This window comes from Gavia stellata, chromosome 13 (assembly GCF_030936135.1).
Source record: "Gavia stellata isolate bGavSte3 chromosome 13, bGavSte3.hap2, whole genome shotgun sequence".
NCBI classification, from domain to species: domain Eukaryota; kingdom Metazoa; phylum Chordata; class Aves; order Gaviiformes; family Gaviidae; genus Gavia; species Gavia stellata.
In genome coordinates this window covers 18745860-18760683 of record NC_082606.1, presented here as the reverse complement: position 1 = coordinate 18760683, position 14824 = coordinate 18745860, and positions in this window count along the sequence as shown.

The window sequence follows — 14824 nt, the reverse complement described above, 5'->3', positions numbered from 1 at the left end:
TTCAGGCAAAAAAGTAGACTGTAAATTAACAGTCTGAGGGAGAAGAAAGACGAAAAGACTTGCCAGAGGCCATCCCAGAAACTAAGTGGTAGAGCCAAGGATAGAATCAAAGTTACCTGCTTTGCCCATTTGACCACATTTTCCTTAATCTTTTTAATGATCCCATTCATCATTGCAAAAGATAAAAAAACTAGATCATAACTTCGGGGGGTTGAGGAGAGGCTCTGAATATGGTCCTTAACCTGGTTTCATTTTGGGTCTTTTGACTCATCCATGCCGTGTTGGGTCAGACACTGGCCCACAGATCTGGCCTCCGCTCAGTCATGTTCCCTCCTCAGCCACGCAGCCTCCAGCACTTCAGATCTTCATACCTCAGATTTCCCACTCATAGCATGAGGTTAAAAATATTTTGTTCAAGTCAACGAAACAGTCTGAAGTGCTCCTGGAAAACTGCAGGGCATGAAGTTCACTGGGGTGAAAAAAATCAGAGTCACTGACACTGGCTAGATCCAGAGTTTTCTAAGAGAAAAGAAGGATTATAGAGATTACAGAAACTAGTTCCTCACCCTCAAAGGCACGTTCTTCAGAAAAGCGAAAAAAACCCCCACATTGAAAAACATGATTTATTCTTAAGACACTTTTGCAAAGTCTGTACGAGTCCCTGTGGTGGAACAAACAAGGGAATAAATTTTCCAAGACTGTTAATCCAGGACTGCAATTCTTCAATTAAGAAGAACAAAAAGAACAAAAAAAACCAACAGAAAACTAAAACAATATAGCAAACGAACCTTATGGCTGTCCTGTACTCAAGAATCTGTAAGGGCAGAACTTGTAACACTTCATTAAAGGAATTCAGTGTTTATCTCACTGTAGGTAAAAATCAGTAATAAGTGAGTTAAGCAGACAGGAGGAGTGGTGAAGACACATATCTCTCCTTCAGAAGCTGGAGGCCTAAGAAAAGCAGAGAAATTAATGTACTGGAGGTCTAGTCACAGCTGGCGAAGGAAATAGAAGTTGAGAGTGTAGTAATGTCATGGTCCCAGACTTTATTCCCTCTCCAGAGCACACACCATTGTGACCTCCAAATCTGAAAATTAAACTGAAAGGAAATGTTTGTTCTTACAAAATAGCAATTCATTACTGGGAATGGAGATATTTAACCAATAAATGATTGCTTAATGGCCCATAGGACCTTTTCTGCAGTTACAAAAACACTGCATGTTGTTAAACAACCAAGGATACCTCTTGAAAATGCCACACTTACAAATAACATGAGGGTTTATTTGCTGTTTGATAAATGTCCATAAACAGATACTCCCTGGGTGCCCTGGCATAACAGAGCACGGGGGATCAAGGTAGGGTGGAAGAGAGGAAGTGGGGAGTTGAGATGGAAGAAAATGTGTTCGTCTCCAGTTACATGTCTCTGCAATGACTTACAGCTTGCTCAGTCTGTCGGTCTCTCTGATGACTTTTATGTTACGATGGGCGTCTCTGTGTTGAGTGAAGGGGAACAGAACCTGTTACTTTCCCCAGAATACGGAAGAAGCTCCTTTGGAAGAGGAATGTTGCTATGAGACTATATTTTCAGGCCACTGCAGAAATGATCTGATTGAACTTTTTATGGCTGTTGTAAAATCTTTCTCTATTTCTCATGAGAAATCCAAGTTTACCAGTAACCACAACAACCTCAGCTTTTCCTGCTGAGCAGAGGAGTAAGTGCTGAACGTTAATATGGGGCCTGGCTTTCTGCAAGCACTTCCAAGCAGTGGTTGTGACTGAGCAGATGACAAGGTCTGCTGCTCAGTACAGCATGACAAGATCTAGTACTCCTGCTGGTCCCAGCCATCTCTGTTTAACCCTGGGCATTTCCAGCATGACAACTGCAGTAGGAATTAAGTTAACCCCTAATGCCGTATGAACATGGAGGCACAGAGCCTGGAGCAGCGACTGCACATGTAACTCATCAGAGTCATTAACAGTGATCTAAATGACTTGTGGCATTTCAAAATGAAGAGTGTGTGTGAGTGCGTGTATACACATGTGTGTGTGCGTAAACAAAACAGCTGAGTTCAGAGCTTCCAGGGAGATGATTTTCACTCCTCGTTCATCCCAGGACACTGTTAGAGCTTCCTAATTAGAAACATTCTCCTTCATTAGTATTCTCTTCCTCAGCCAATGCTGGCAGGGATGGATATCCCGAGATATTTTAGTTTGTCATTTAGGCAGCTGATTTTTGTACTTCTCCCCATTCAAGAATCTAAGCTCTGTGCAAATGTGGTCAAGGAATAGGATAGGATAGGATAGGATAGGATAGGATAGGATAGGATAGGTGTAGAATAGAATAGAATAGGTGTAGAATAGAATAGAATAGGAGTAGAACAGAATATTTTAGTTGGACGGGACCTACAATGATCACCTAGTCCAACTGCCTGACCACTTCGGGGCTGACAAATCAAACTGCAGGGACTGAAGAACCTGGTTCCTTCATCAGCTGATCAGTAACATGGAGAGATCTTCAAGGGCCATATGGTTCTCTTGACTGCAGCCATAGGCAGACCCCTAGGGATGTCACTATATGGTAAAGAAATGGCATTTAAAGAGCTCAGTTTGGTTCTTTCGTAAAGATCCAGTCATTCTAGGAAAATCAACAGAGTTATTCTTAATGTGATTAAGAGTTTTCTGTCATAGATATTCATTAGCTATATATTAGTACAAGTAGGTTTGAATAGTGCAAGCAGATTTGACTATTACCAATTGAATTAGTGATTATATAGTTATCATTTCATTATAGGCATGCAGAATTGATTACTTTGACAATACAATGAGGTTTGACTCCAGTAATGCTATTCCACTGCCCAAATGTTGTCTGTTGGGAAGAGGATGGAAAAGCAGACAGGTATGAGGTAGCTGATAGTCATGTTGCTAACTAGAAAGTGTTCAGATGCAATGATGACAAAAGCAGTACGGGAACATACACAGGACAGAACAGAAAAAGAAAAAAAAAAAACCAGAATAAAGTCCGTGGAGATATTTTTGTTTTGTTCAGAAAAACATGATAGTATAAAAAGACACAAGAAGGTGACAGCAAGTCTAGAAAAAGAAGCAGTGGGGTTATCATGGGGACAGCAATGCTGACAGTCAAGTCCTACATCTGCAAATCAGGTTATGTAGGTGTATGCTAAAGAATGGGGCAAGAAGTTATCCTCCCATAAACCCCCCAAACCAACCTTTTGTTCTACGGACACAGGGAGAAGAGGTTAACCCCATGGTCAGGTAACTGCACTGCCTCTTTACTGCCGCATTCAGACCAATACTATAGCACAGAGAACATGTTCCTTAATGAGACCTATCTGTGACAACTGATGTGTGGTGACAGTCACTGCTATAATAGACCCGAACCTTTGTTGCTAGAAATTTCTTCCCTTTTTCCCCTGCTATACTATTGAACTTCTAGTAGAGAAAAAGAGTGTAAGGGAGAGAAAAGCTGTCTACTGGAAACCCTTTAGAGCAACCCCACAGGAGACATTTGAAGCTCCGATGAGGCATCAGATTCTCAATTACTGAGGCACGCCTTTTAACATGCCCAGGAACTGACTTGCTGACATGCTCTGAAGAGTATATGACTTGCCAAGGTCTGCTGGCATCAAGCCTAAATGTTTCTCCTTTTTGTGCTCAGGTCTTCCACTTGGCATCAGAAGATGTCAGCCAATGTCAGTCCACCTGGACTGCAAACAATGCTTCCATTCACTTCCCAGCATTTAATAACTAACTAGTATTACTGGTATTTTCATTCAGGACTGTTTCCTTTAGCTCTACCTCCAGGTGCCCTGGAACAACCACTGATAACAAGGGAGCAGTCGATTTACTTGCTGTAAGGACATACCATACGATATTCTCGGCAGCAGCACAAGGCAGGCGGTTTGTAAGGCTGCTCCGATTTGCTGTACCTGCCAATGGGTTGAGCAGACGATAGAGCAGACTTGACCAATTAGCAGAGTCACCCGTCTGCTGGCTAGACTTACAGTCTATGCATCTTGCTTGCTGCTGCAGCTGAAACTCTTACCAATCTCCTGGCCTAAAAGTCTTGGGTATAAGCTAAAGGGAGCGCCCTGTCCAGCGGACTTTATTCTGGCGGGAAGTCCACGTTTTCTCTTCGCGCCTAGTTGTATTTCAGTATTATCGAGCTTAAACTCTTTACTCCTTTTATAAGAGCAAAGCTCTGATGCATCAATACTCAAGAAGGCTGTATGCTGGGCTATAACTTTAAACTGGCATCAAAGATGACTTAGCATGTCAAACCTTCTGATGACTCTTCAGGAAGGTCAGAAGGAAACAAAGAACTAGATTTGTCCTTAGCATACTTTCCTGCTTTTAATAGTGTTATGCCAGGGCCTGAAATGTCCATCAGAAAGGAGGGTTAAGTTGTCTCCAGCTAACGAAGATGAAAAGAATAATTTAATGGAGGTGGGAGCCAGAATGCAGTATAGGGATGAAAGGACGAGCAGTAACTGAGACTGAATTTAAACAACTCTGGAGAATAAAACGATCCTTTAAAAAAAAAAGATAATTATGTCTTACAACAATTACCCTGGCTATGAAGCAAAATTAGCATAGTCCTTTCTAATTTAAATGTGTTGAAAGTGCCTAAGCATGACAGCAGAAAATTACAAGGTTTACGACACGGGCTTTGGTTAAAGTGATGGCAATCGGATTATTGTAGCTTTTTGTCTGTTGATAGTAATGATTGCAAAGTTACCTATAAATATTAACTATTTAGTACTGGGAGACTTTTGGTTTAGATAGCTAAGATATACCTCTTCTAGACACTCCAAGGCATAAAGTTCTTGTACAGAAAACACTTTCCATTTTAAATCATATTTGGTTACATCTGCTTCATCAGCCTGTTTTTCTCATAATTCCATGAACAGGAAGATCCTGGATTATGATTTAAGTCTGTTGCTAAAATGATAAAAATTGTAATATCTATTTTATAACTACTTCATACTTTTTCTTTGACTTCCTCATGCAATGTGGTAGTTAGAGGATATTTAGAGTCTGAGTCAAAAATATTTTTAATTATGGATTGAAAGGACCAAGCTTGACCTTGTGGAGATGTTTCTCTTTGGTTTCCTTTGGTTTCCAAAGATTTTTTTCAAGGCATATCTTTAGTTTCCCATATCACGTCTGCGCTGCAATTAAGCAGAAGAGTTATTAAAAGAAATAAAAAATCAGTCGTGAGTAATAATTTGCATTGACACAGAGGCATCAGTCTGGTAGAGGTAAATTAAAATGTGGATAAACTCACCTGGGTTTTGGCCTGGACTGATCATAGACACATTGATACTCTGTATTGCCCACATTTTGCTTACATGTGTTTTACCTTGGTTACACTATTGATCATCACTTTTTACTTCAAGATCTCAAAGTACTAACAGTGTTATTATCAGGTTGTTTATACAAGAGACCTTTTATTTCCCCTCAGATGTAACAGGCAAAGCAATGCTGGGCAAGACTTATATGCACTGAATTGGACTAGAAGTGTATCCTGGGCAAGACAAGATGTGCAGCACAGGGTGTGACACACTACAGTCCAGTTGCACATTGTGCCCCAAAGTTCATCCTATACTTCCGTCAGTATTCTGTGGTAGACTCTATTCCCGCTCCATGTGAATTCAAACACCATGATTTATATTTGTACTAAGAAGGTCAGTTGCTCAAATACTTTCATTTATTAAATTAGCTCTGCAGTAAATTAATATGATTTTCTTAAACAACTTTACAACTTGGGAGGTTTGGAAAACAGAATTGAGCTCAGCTGTTTCCTGTAGAATCTTGTTTTCATAACCTCACTGAATCTTCTCTGCTTGACTTGAGATATATCTATATGTCTATATATAGATAGATATAAATTTTAGTGTGCACGAAGCCAAAAGTGTGTGTAGATTAGAATTTAGTTTCAAGTATGAGTCTACTTGATTCATACATAAACTGATTTGCTTTTTGCATTTTTGGGTCTGACATTCAGATTAAATTAGGTTCTTCTCTTCCCAAATTTACTAAAGTCTTTCTCTCAGTTTTTTTTTTTCTTGGCAGAAAAAAAAAGGTGGCTTTTTAAAGTAATACAATTACATGAAGAAGTTGTATTATATTTTAAGTAGATCTCTGATAAAACGGTTTGCTCTGAATACTAAAAAGAATTTGGCCTCCCTGCATGCCTGATTCAAATGATTATCAAAGGCATTTAGTTTTTGTATGTGACATGTTGTTAAATATGTTAATTTCCTAGAAGCACAGTGTAAGAAGTGCAAGAGCAGCTGTGTAGGACAGTGAGCTTAAAAATAACAAGGCTGAGCTCTTCTTGGGAATTAGTGTGGTCCAATGGGTAGGCAAGTAGCCTACAATTCCAGACACCTGGGTTCTGCTCCGAAATCTGCCACTGACCTACTATTTTCCACTGGGCAAATCATTTCACACTTTGCTTTTTTGTTCCTATCCATAAAATGATCAGAAGTAAAATAATATTTACCTTAGAAACAGGTTTGTATCTTTATAGTACAATAGAGTTTGATATGCGGGAATGCCTGAGTAGTAAAAACTTAGCATTATTCACAGATCATTGATGCCTGTTAAAGCCCATATATTTAAGGAAGAAGTAGCTGGCCCGACTGCATCTAGATACAAACTAATGGTAGATCTCAAAGGCTTGGCAGATAGAGCTATGGTGGACACATGTTTTAAATGAATAAATGGTTTCGACCTGCATAGTAATTTGTGGTGATGATGGGCAGGGCTATTTAATTACAATAATAATTGATTTTGATGGTAATACCTGCTTGAGTGAAGGGTATATGCTGCAAAGGGAACTGTTGTGCTGTGGCAGACAGACAACCAGTGATATTCCTAGGCCAAAAAGGAATTGATAAGGGAAATCAGGACTTGGTTCTGCTGTTAACCCCCTTTGTAAATTTGAGTTAGTCAATCCATCCTTTTCCATTAATATTGTAATAATAGCCCTTTTCTTTTAAACTAGAAGAAGATAGGATGGGTGAGTGCATCCTCATACACATCAGAAGGAAAAAATTTGAGCCAATAATGTTGTATTCCTCCCCAGCAGCTTCTTTCTGCTCAACTGGATGCATACTGGGGACGAAGGAAGCCCCTGCTCTGTCATGGCATGTGTTCACAGTGTGTATTTCTGTCTGCATCCAGACTCGGAGTCTGGCAACTTATGAGGTAGGTGAGTTTTGGATCTACCATTTCTTTTTGCCCCTAGATGGGCCTGTCTTCAAGGGCATGATTTAGCCCATAACAATTACTGAGCTTTTATCCATGCATTTCATTTCATCTCTCTGAAAAATACAGAGTTAGACTGCAGTTTGCCTGATACTTCCCCTGCATTATTCCTGCTGTTCCAGACTAGGAGGCTTATTTCATTATTTTCATATTTTTTCTTCTAGTTTCAGCCCAGGTCAGAGGAACCTGGATGCCCCTTGAAACTGCAGAAGCAAAAGACTCGATAAACCACTTACTTGTTCAGTCCATTTGTCCAGTTGTCTCAGTGTGTCTTGTAGATGCTTCTCCAATTCCACTATAAATATTCTAAATGTGAGGATTTCTCCAGCTTCTGTTTGGATGCTAAACCATACTTTTGTTTGTCTTGTTTTCAGAAACACTTTTCCAGTGATCCATTTCTCCATTTCCTCTTCTCCAAGTTTCTCATCCCTTTTCACCAGGCTTTGTTCTGCTGATGAAAATACCCTGAGCAAGCGTTATCAAGCGCTGCTCCTGTTTGGTGCCCAGCGCTGCCTGTAATTTCTACGCTGAGGTCCCTCACCAGCGGAAAGCATTTCTGCCCTTCAAGGAAATATTCCCTTTCTTCCAGGGTTGGATCACTTCGCTTGAAAAACCAATAGCAAAGCATCATCAGGGATCAGGATCAGGCTCTCACTACGATAATTCGTATAAAGACCAATATTCTTTCACACTGAGGCCTTTTTACAGTTCCCTAGAAATAGAAAGGAAAAAAAATAAGTCTAAAGGGGATGTAAATGTGACTATATGCTTTTTAAAGGCCTCTTCGTACTACCAGACTGTTATATGGGTATCTTAGTGTAAGTGACACTCAAGCCAGTAAAATTTTCATTTAGTTTTGCTGTTGCCACTTCTGCCTGAAACCCGCATCAGAAATCCAGGAACAAAATTAACAAGAGACAAAATGATCTCCCGCTTAACCAAAATAATTAAGATGTGAAAGAACTTTTTAGGGATCTGAAGACAAATTATTGGGAAATACGTTCTGAGGGTGATTTTTGTTTCAGTTTCTGTTCATTTTATCACTGAGTTTTATGTTTGCACTTATTTAAGCTGTCTGGGAAAAGAGGCTGTACATAAAAGACGATTAGTTTTTAAAGCACTCCAGGGTTGGTTTCAGGGAGAGTTCTTTGTTTTGTTTTGTTTTAACTTGTTGTTGGGGTTGTTGGTTTTTTTCCCCTTTAGATAGAAGACATAAACTGTAGCTCTTAAATAGATGAATGCTGAGAATAAAATTACCAAAGACTTCTTTTTAGAAAGGAAGGCAAAACAAGAAAAGAACAAGGAAAAATAAGCCGTGTCCTATAGCAGTCACGCAATGATACTGAAATACCGGGCCAAATTCTCAGAGGGTGGAAATCAATACACCTCCAGTGAAGTCCGTGAAGCAACATCACTCAGCGCAAGCTGAAGGTCTGATAGCTACATATATATTTTATTTATCTGTATGCAGCATTAAAAAAAAAAAGGGGAAAAGAAAATATAAAAGCGCTCTTGAAAGTGAATGAAGTTGATTCTCGAAAAAAAAGTGGGTTTTAGATGTTGAATATTTAATTTGCTGATAAAAGGACCCTGATTTCCTGCATATAGCCACCACAAATGAAAAAAAAAAAGAAGGAAAAAAAAGGAAAAGAAAGGCACATCTTAAAAGGGAAGCAATGAGCAGAAACTGACCTTTCTGTGAGCAAGCAGATGAGAGAAGGTATTTGGCTAATCCCAGCTGTCGCTGATTGGTCAGACAGAACCGTGTTGAAAATGTCTCCATCTGGGCTAATCTGCTCTCAGTTGGATGAGCTGAGGCCTTCAGAGTTAACCTGACATTTAACAATAATTACCCTTTCGGATGACCCCGGCCCAATCTCCTGCTCTCTTAGAAATCTCTCTTTTTTCGTGTGTGCTCCCAAACCCCTTGACTCTTGTGTTAGAGATAGCTGAAAAGTGATGATACGATAACGAGATATACTGTACAAACATACATACACATGTGCGCATGCACGTGCACACACGCACCAGTGTGCACGCGATCTCCCATTTAAATGTGCAGTGTGTCGTGATTGCTCCTGCGCGGTTTATCAGATTCCCGCGGCATGCGGGAGGGGAGATATTTTAAAAATCAAGGGGGGATAATTTCCCAAATTAAAGAGTAGTCATGCTTGCTTGCTAACCTTTGTGAGAAAGCTCTAAGTTTCTTTCTGGCACTTGGAAGTCTCTTATCTGTGGTGAGGAGAAATGGTGCATGGAAATAGGTTCAGATAGAAAAGCAGAGTTCAGAGGTCGCAAAGGCTAACCGTAGATGAAATGTGGCTATTTCTTTTTACCTGAGGCTGGCTTCATCTTTTCTCTGAAAGGTCATTGCGATAAAACAAAAACACATCTCAGGAGAGGAATCATTTATCTCTGGTCAGGTTCTCCTTTCCATTCTGGTACTTTATTTATTCTTCTCATCTTTTGACCACCTTTCTCCCAGTGTCACCTCCTTCCTGAATGAAGTGAAGTCCAATGCTGAGTTTTGGGTGTCAGTAGAAGTTTGGCCTCATTATACTTATTGTCTCTGTTTTAGTTGGAAATCACGTCCAGAAACTTGGATGATTCCCCAAATCATTTTAATCTGTTGGTGATGAGCTGAAAAGTTTGAGAAAATAGCCATGTTAATGGAAAAAGAACAAGGACAAGTCTATATGATAGGAAGCTCACTTCCAGTGCCTGATTTATTTCGTATCTCCATTGTGACCATACATAAATCTTGTCTCTACCTCAGTTTCTTTATTTGTCCAACTATGATTATAACAGTCATTTTACAAAAGTGCTATGAGATTAAATTTAAAGCACCTTGAAATTCTTAAAGAGAAGACAATTAAGAAGAACTATATATTTATACATGGTATATCCTCTTACATCTTGGGTTGGATCCAATAACCAGCCTTAATTACAGTAATTATGCCTCTGGTCACAGCCAGAAGCTGGAACTGAAGTGAAGGAAATCAGGAAAAATGTTTAATCAATGCCTTAAGCAAAACTTCCTTATGAAATTCTTGTTTTCTCAATTTCTAAACAGTTCTCCACTAGGAATTTGGATCCAAGTTTATGTCTTGACTTTGGACTAGCAAACAGAAGTTGCATTTGGAATTGGGGTTACAGGCAAGGATTTTTTCAGTTATTCATGGTCTAGTTCTTTGTTTTAAGTTCATTTCTTATCCAAAGGATGGATCCCTCGGTATTCATGGGCAAAGCTCCTTTGACTGTGAAACTGTCGGGAACTATCTGACCTGCAAGTGAAATCCAGTTCTGAATATTTTCATGATCCAAGCGAAGAGTCCATTTCACCGAACAATGTTCAAATAGCCATCACTTGGCAAAATCTTTGCTTAGGCTTTTGCCAGCTAAGCAAACGATGTCTGTTTACTTGACTCACACTCTATGGTGTCTGTGGTGGCATGCGGATGAGCTCAAGTTCAGAGACTGTCTATCTGAGATTTTAGCAGTTTATACATATGAGAGTTCCAGTAATTTTCTGGAGTGTCCAGATTAATTTAGGTGTGAGATCATCTTTTTTTTAAACTTCGTTGTAGCCTGTTGTCTTTTTACGGGTGTTCAGAAGGGTATATAGTGTGGAATTCTTCCCTTGTGAGTAACTCATTAAGAATAGTAATTCGTATTCTCTTTTCCTCTGTGTTTCAAAATAAAGCCTATGTCCTGGGCTGTTGCTCTGTGAAATCAGCCATAGCTTTTCCCTTCATATGTGATAAAATAACTCCTTTTGTGGAGCTCTGATCACTCTCTCAGCTCTTCGTGTATTTTCTTAGATCAAGATATGTTTCAGCTCTGGGAGAAAAGATAAAAATTTTCCTGTATCCAAAAGAAGAGTCTCTAAAAAACAAATAAAAAAATTTCTGCAGTTCTTCTGGGTGAGGATGCTGTCTCCTACAGCAGCCTGTGCGACAAACTTTCTAGAAAACTCTAGCGTTTTTTTTAGAAAGGGCAAAAGCTTTTTTTCATCATTTTATGTTTCTTCCTGGCTGCAGCTGCTGATAATGTTATGCCCTTTGGCATGTCGAGGTAAGGACATTTGCTGCTACCTTGGCCCTTACGCTGTCATATCGAAGGTTAACTTTCTATGGAAGAGATTGTGTTTGATTTGGGAGGTATGACACAAGCCAACACATGGGCATCTGCTCACCTGTATATCTGATGATTTGCTCTACAAAGTAGTTTAGCATAATGCCCAACCAATGTTTTCCACCCTTGTGCTCAGGACCAAAGTCCAATTTATTTCTGTGGTGGATGATCAGAAAGCTAAACCGCTGAGCTCTCGGTTAACTGCACATGCATGCTAGAAGAAGCTTCATTGTTTTTCCTCGGGCTGAAGAAACAGCTAGCCATTTCAGGATGATTAACAGATGCCAAAGCTTTTCCTCAGTGATGAGAAAGTGTACAACTTTATTTTCCACTAGATACTATTCATCTGTCAAGAAGATAAGTCCACAGTGTGCTTAAGCCATAGTAAATTGTTGTTAAATAGTTTCATCCATATCTGATCAACCAGCTCTTGCCCTTATAAGCAAAAGCAAATATTCTTCAATAATTAGGGTTCAGTGGGACTAGTCTAAGCACCATGAGATCCTATTTAAGGTATGTCCATTTGGATTCTTACAGTTTATGTACCTGTCCTTCAGGCTGTCTTTGGAAGATGTCATCAATTATTACACAGGAAAAAACACACACTCAGAGGTGTGTGGACACTGAATACACAAGTAGATTCTCTTCCTTATTTATATTAGGCAATGCTTTATGCCCTGAATAAACCAATTCAGGGAATGAGATGAGAAAGTTTTGTTCAACCTAAGAAAAAAGAACACGATTTAGCCCTTTGATTTAACATCAAGGACAAAATTGTCTGTCTTATTCTCAGTGAATGACATGGTTTGAATGGTACCCTCAGCTGGACAGGGCAAGCTGCTAACCCTCGTGAGCAAGGGTGCTGGGGTGTTATCCAGACCAAACATGTAACACTCATTCCTTACAGCAATAGAAGCTCATCATGGTTTATTTTAGTTAGGTCGAGTCAGTGCTGGCTTTTATTAATTCACGTGATTCTCACACCTGAAATAGAACGATAATATCAGTGATACGTAGTAGTGGGTTGGCTCCTTTAAGTGTTTACCTCTTTGTCGTACAGGAGCTATATCCCTTGCCAGTGTAATTGAACCAATGTTTTGCTTCAGCTGATTTCCATCCACAAACTGTTTTGGAGTTCAGAGAAGAGATCACCTTAAACCATTGAATTCTCCACTTTCACAGTCAATTAGTGATGGCTGCCAATATGGAGGAGGGCAAGGGATATGGGCTGCCCTTGAGAAAATGTCATACTATGCTGATGTCATAAAATAATAATACTACATACTAGGCGTCATTACTTTTGCTAGTACATAAAGGCAGCCACGCACCAGAGCTACTTGGCTGTACTGTTTATACAGGCTGGGTCAGGTAAAATCGTGCCACTAAAAATGCAAGTTGAACAGCCTGTGCCATTTGGACAAACTGAAATCTAATACCACAAGGTTAGAGTTTACAGCATTAGTCTTCCTATTACCCAGTCCTGATTCCTAGCCTGTGTAAATTGGCCCAACTGCTTTGAAATCAATAGAGCTACGTGGATGCATGGTGTTTTCTCATTTTATACCCTGTGAGAATCTGGCCAACAATTCCTCTGTACGTCATTCAAAAGTGGATATATGTACGCCTATTAATAGCCTATTGAGCTACTCCGAACCTTGTAACAGCCTCTGTATTCCCAAGCCCTTAGGAAAATCTGCCTAATCATCACGCAAGCAATAATTAAGCCCAATAATACTCAGGCAGACAGAACCATAAGCACAAAATTCTCCACGCAGAATTTTCTAGGTATTCTCTGTGTAGGATAAAACACATGAACCACTGGTTGGCCCTTGCCTCTGTGCTATTTTTTTTCTGTAACATGATCAAACTAATTAGCTAGATCACACTCCGACACCTATCGACCTGCAAAGGGGAAATACATATTTTGGTAAAGGCAAAGAACTGTCTGTACCCAGACAGATGGTAAATGTGTATCAGTTTCCTCCCTCTCCCCTTTAGGTTTTTTTTTTTTCTTTTGGTTTAAGTCACCCAGACCTTGTCTTTTCAGTAATGTCATAATCAGCAAGCTGAAGGCAAGGCTGCTGATAATTGTTCTTTATGTTGCTCTTTGTTTAGTATCTGATTCAATACATCTGCGTGGACACCATTCTATCACCTTCTTAGTAACAGAGGTGAAAAAAATCAATGGCAATCAGATTACCTTGTTAACAGAAAGGCTAAAGGGCCAGTGTGTTAAGTTCACAGTGCATCACCTTTCATTTAAAACATCTCACTTCTGGGGTTTCTGTTTTATTTTTTTATTATTTACCCTTTATTATTATTTATAGCACCGAGGGTTCCTCAGTATACCTTGACATAATTGCATTAGTCTTCCCCTAGGTTAGGCTGGACAGCTGTGACATCTTTTCTGAGGGATGCAACGTTAGTTTTGGTAAGGCAGCTCTGTCTGCAGATCCTTGTTTCACACATGGTTCATAACAAAATCCAGGGAAGTCTGAACATCTTGTGTAATTGCGTGTTGGGGATTTTTACTGTTCACCCTCTCCTTCCCCCCTTATTCACTGGGATAGACTCAGAGGTATAGTGTGACTCATAAGGTGTGCTGGATAGAACGGCCATGGTGCAGCACCAGCTGGTTGTTGAAGAAACCTAGAGGATTATAGCAAACAGGAAAAACAAAACAAAATTAACAACAAATAATTGCAGGATACGGTGCTAATAGCCTGTGATTCCCTGAGCATTCTAGTTTTAGGATTTAGGGGTATAACCGCCATCTGGACTAAAGAATCACTCTGATTGTAGTTCATAAACTTGCTGTGTTCCTTGTAAATGACTAAAAAGATTTATTAGAACCAATCTTCTGACCAGACATAGTTTGCATGATGACCTTACGCTTTCCTATATAACTCAGTTGTGTTCCCCCCTGCACCGCCAAGTTCTTTCTTATTGCTGCCGGTAAATAGGGGCAAGTTCTGGATCTGAATCAGCCACTTGTCTACCATGGTTAAAACAATTGCTGTGTATTTGCTGGAGACTCTGGCCACTTAAATCTGCTGGAATCCTTTCTGAGAGATATAGTGCAGCACAAACTTTATTAACCAGGCTGGGATATCACAATTTGCTATCCTAAATATGAATGAGTAGGGAGCGTCTTTTACAAAGAGCTTGTCATCTTTGTAACTATTACATGAGTCATCAGCCAAGGAACATTTTAGAGTGGGTTGGAGTTAGGCTTTTTTAATGATACTGACTTTTCCGTAGTTTGAACAACAAAACAACCAGTCTTGTATCTGTTATTTCATCTGTCTTCCGAAACTAAAGTTGTGCTTAGGCAGGTACTTTGTGTACATCAGCTGGCAAAGAACTATGTCCAGCAAATCCCTGAGGGAAAAACAAG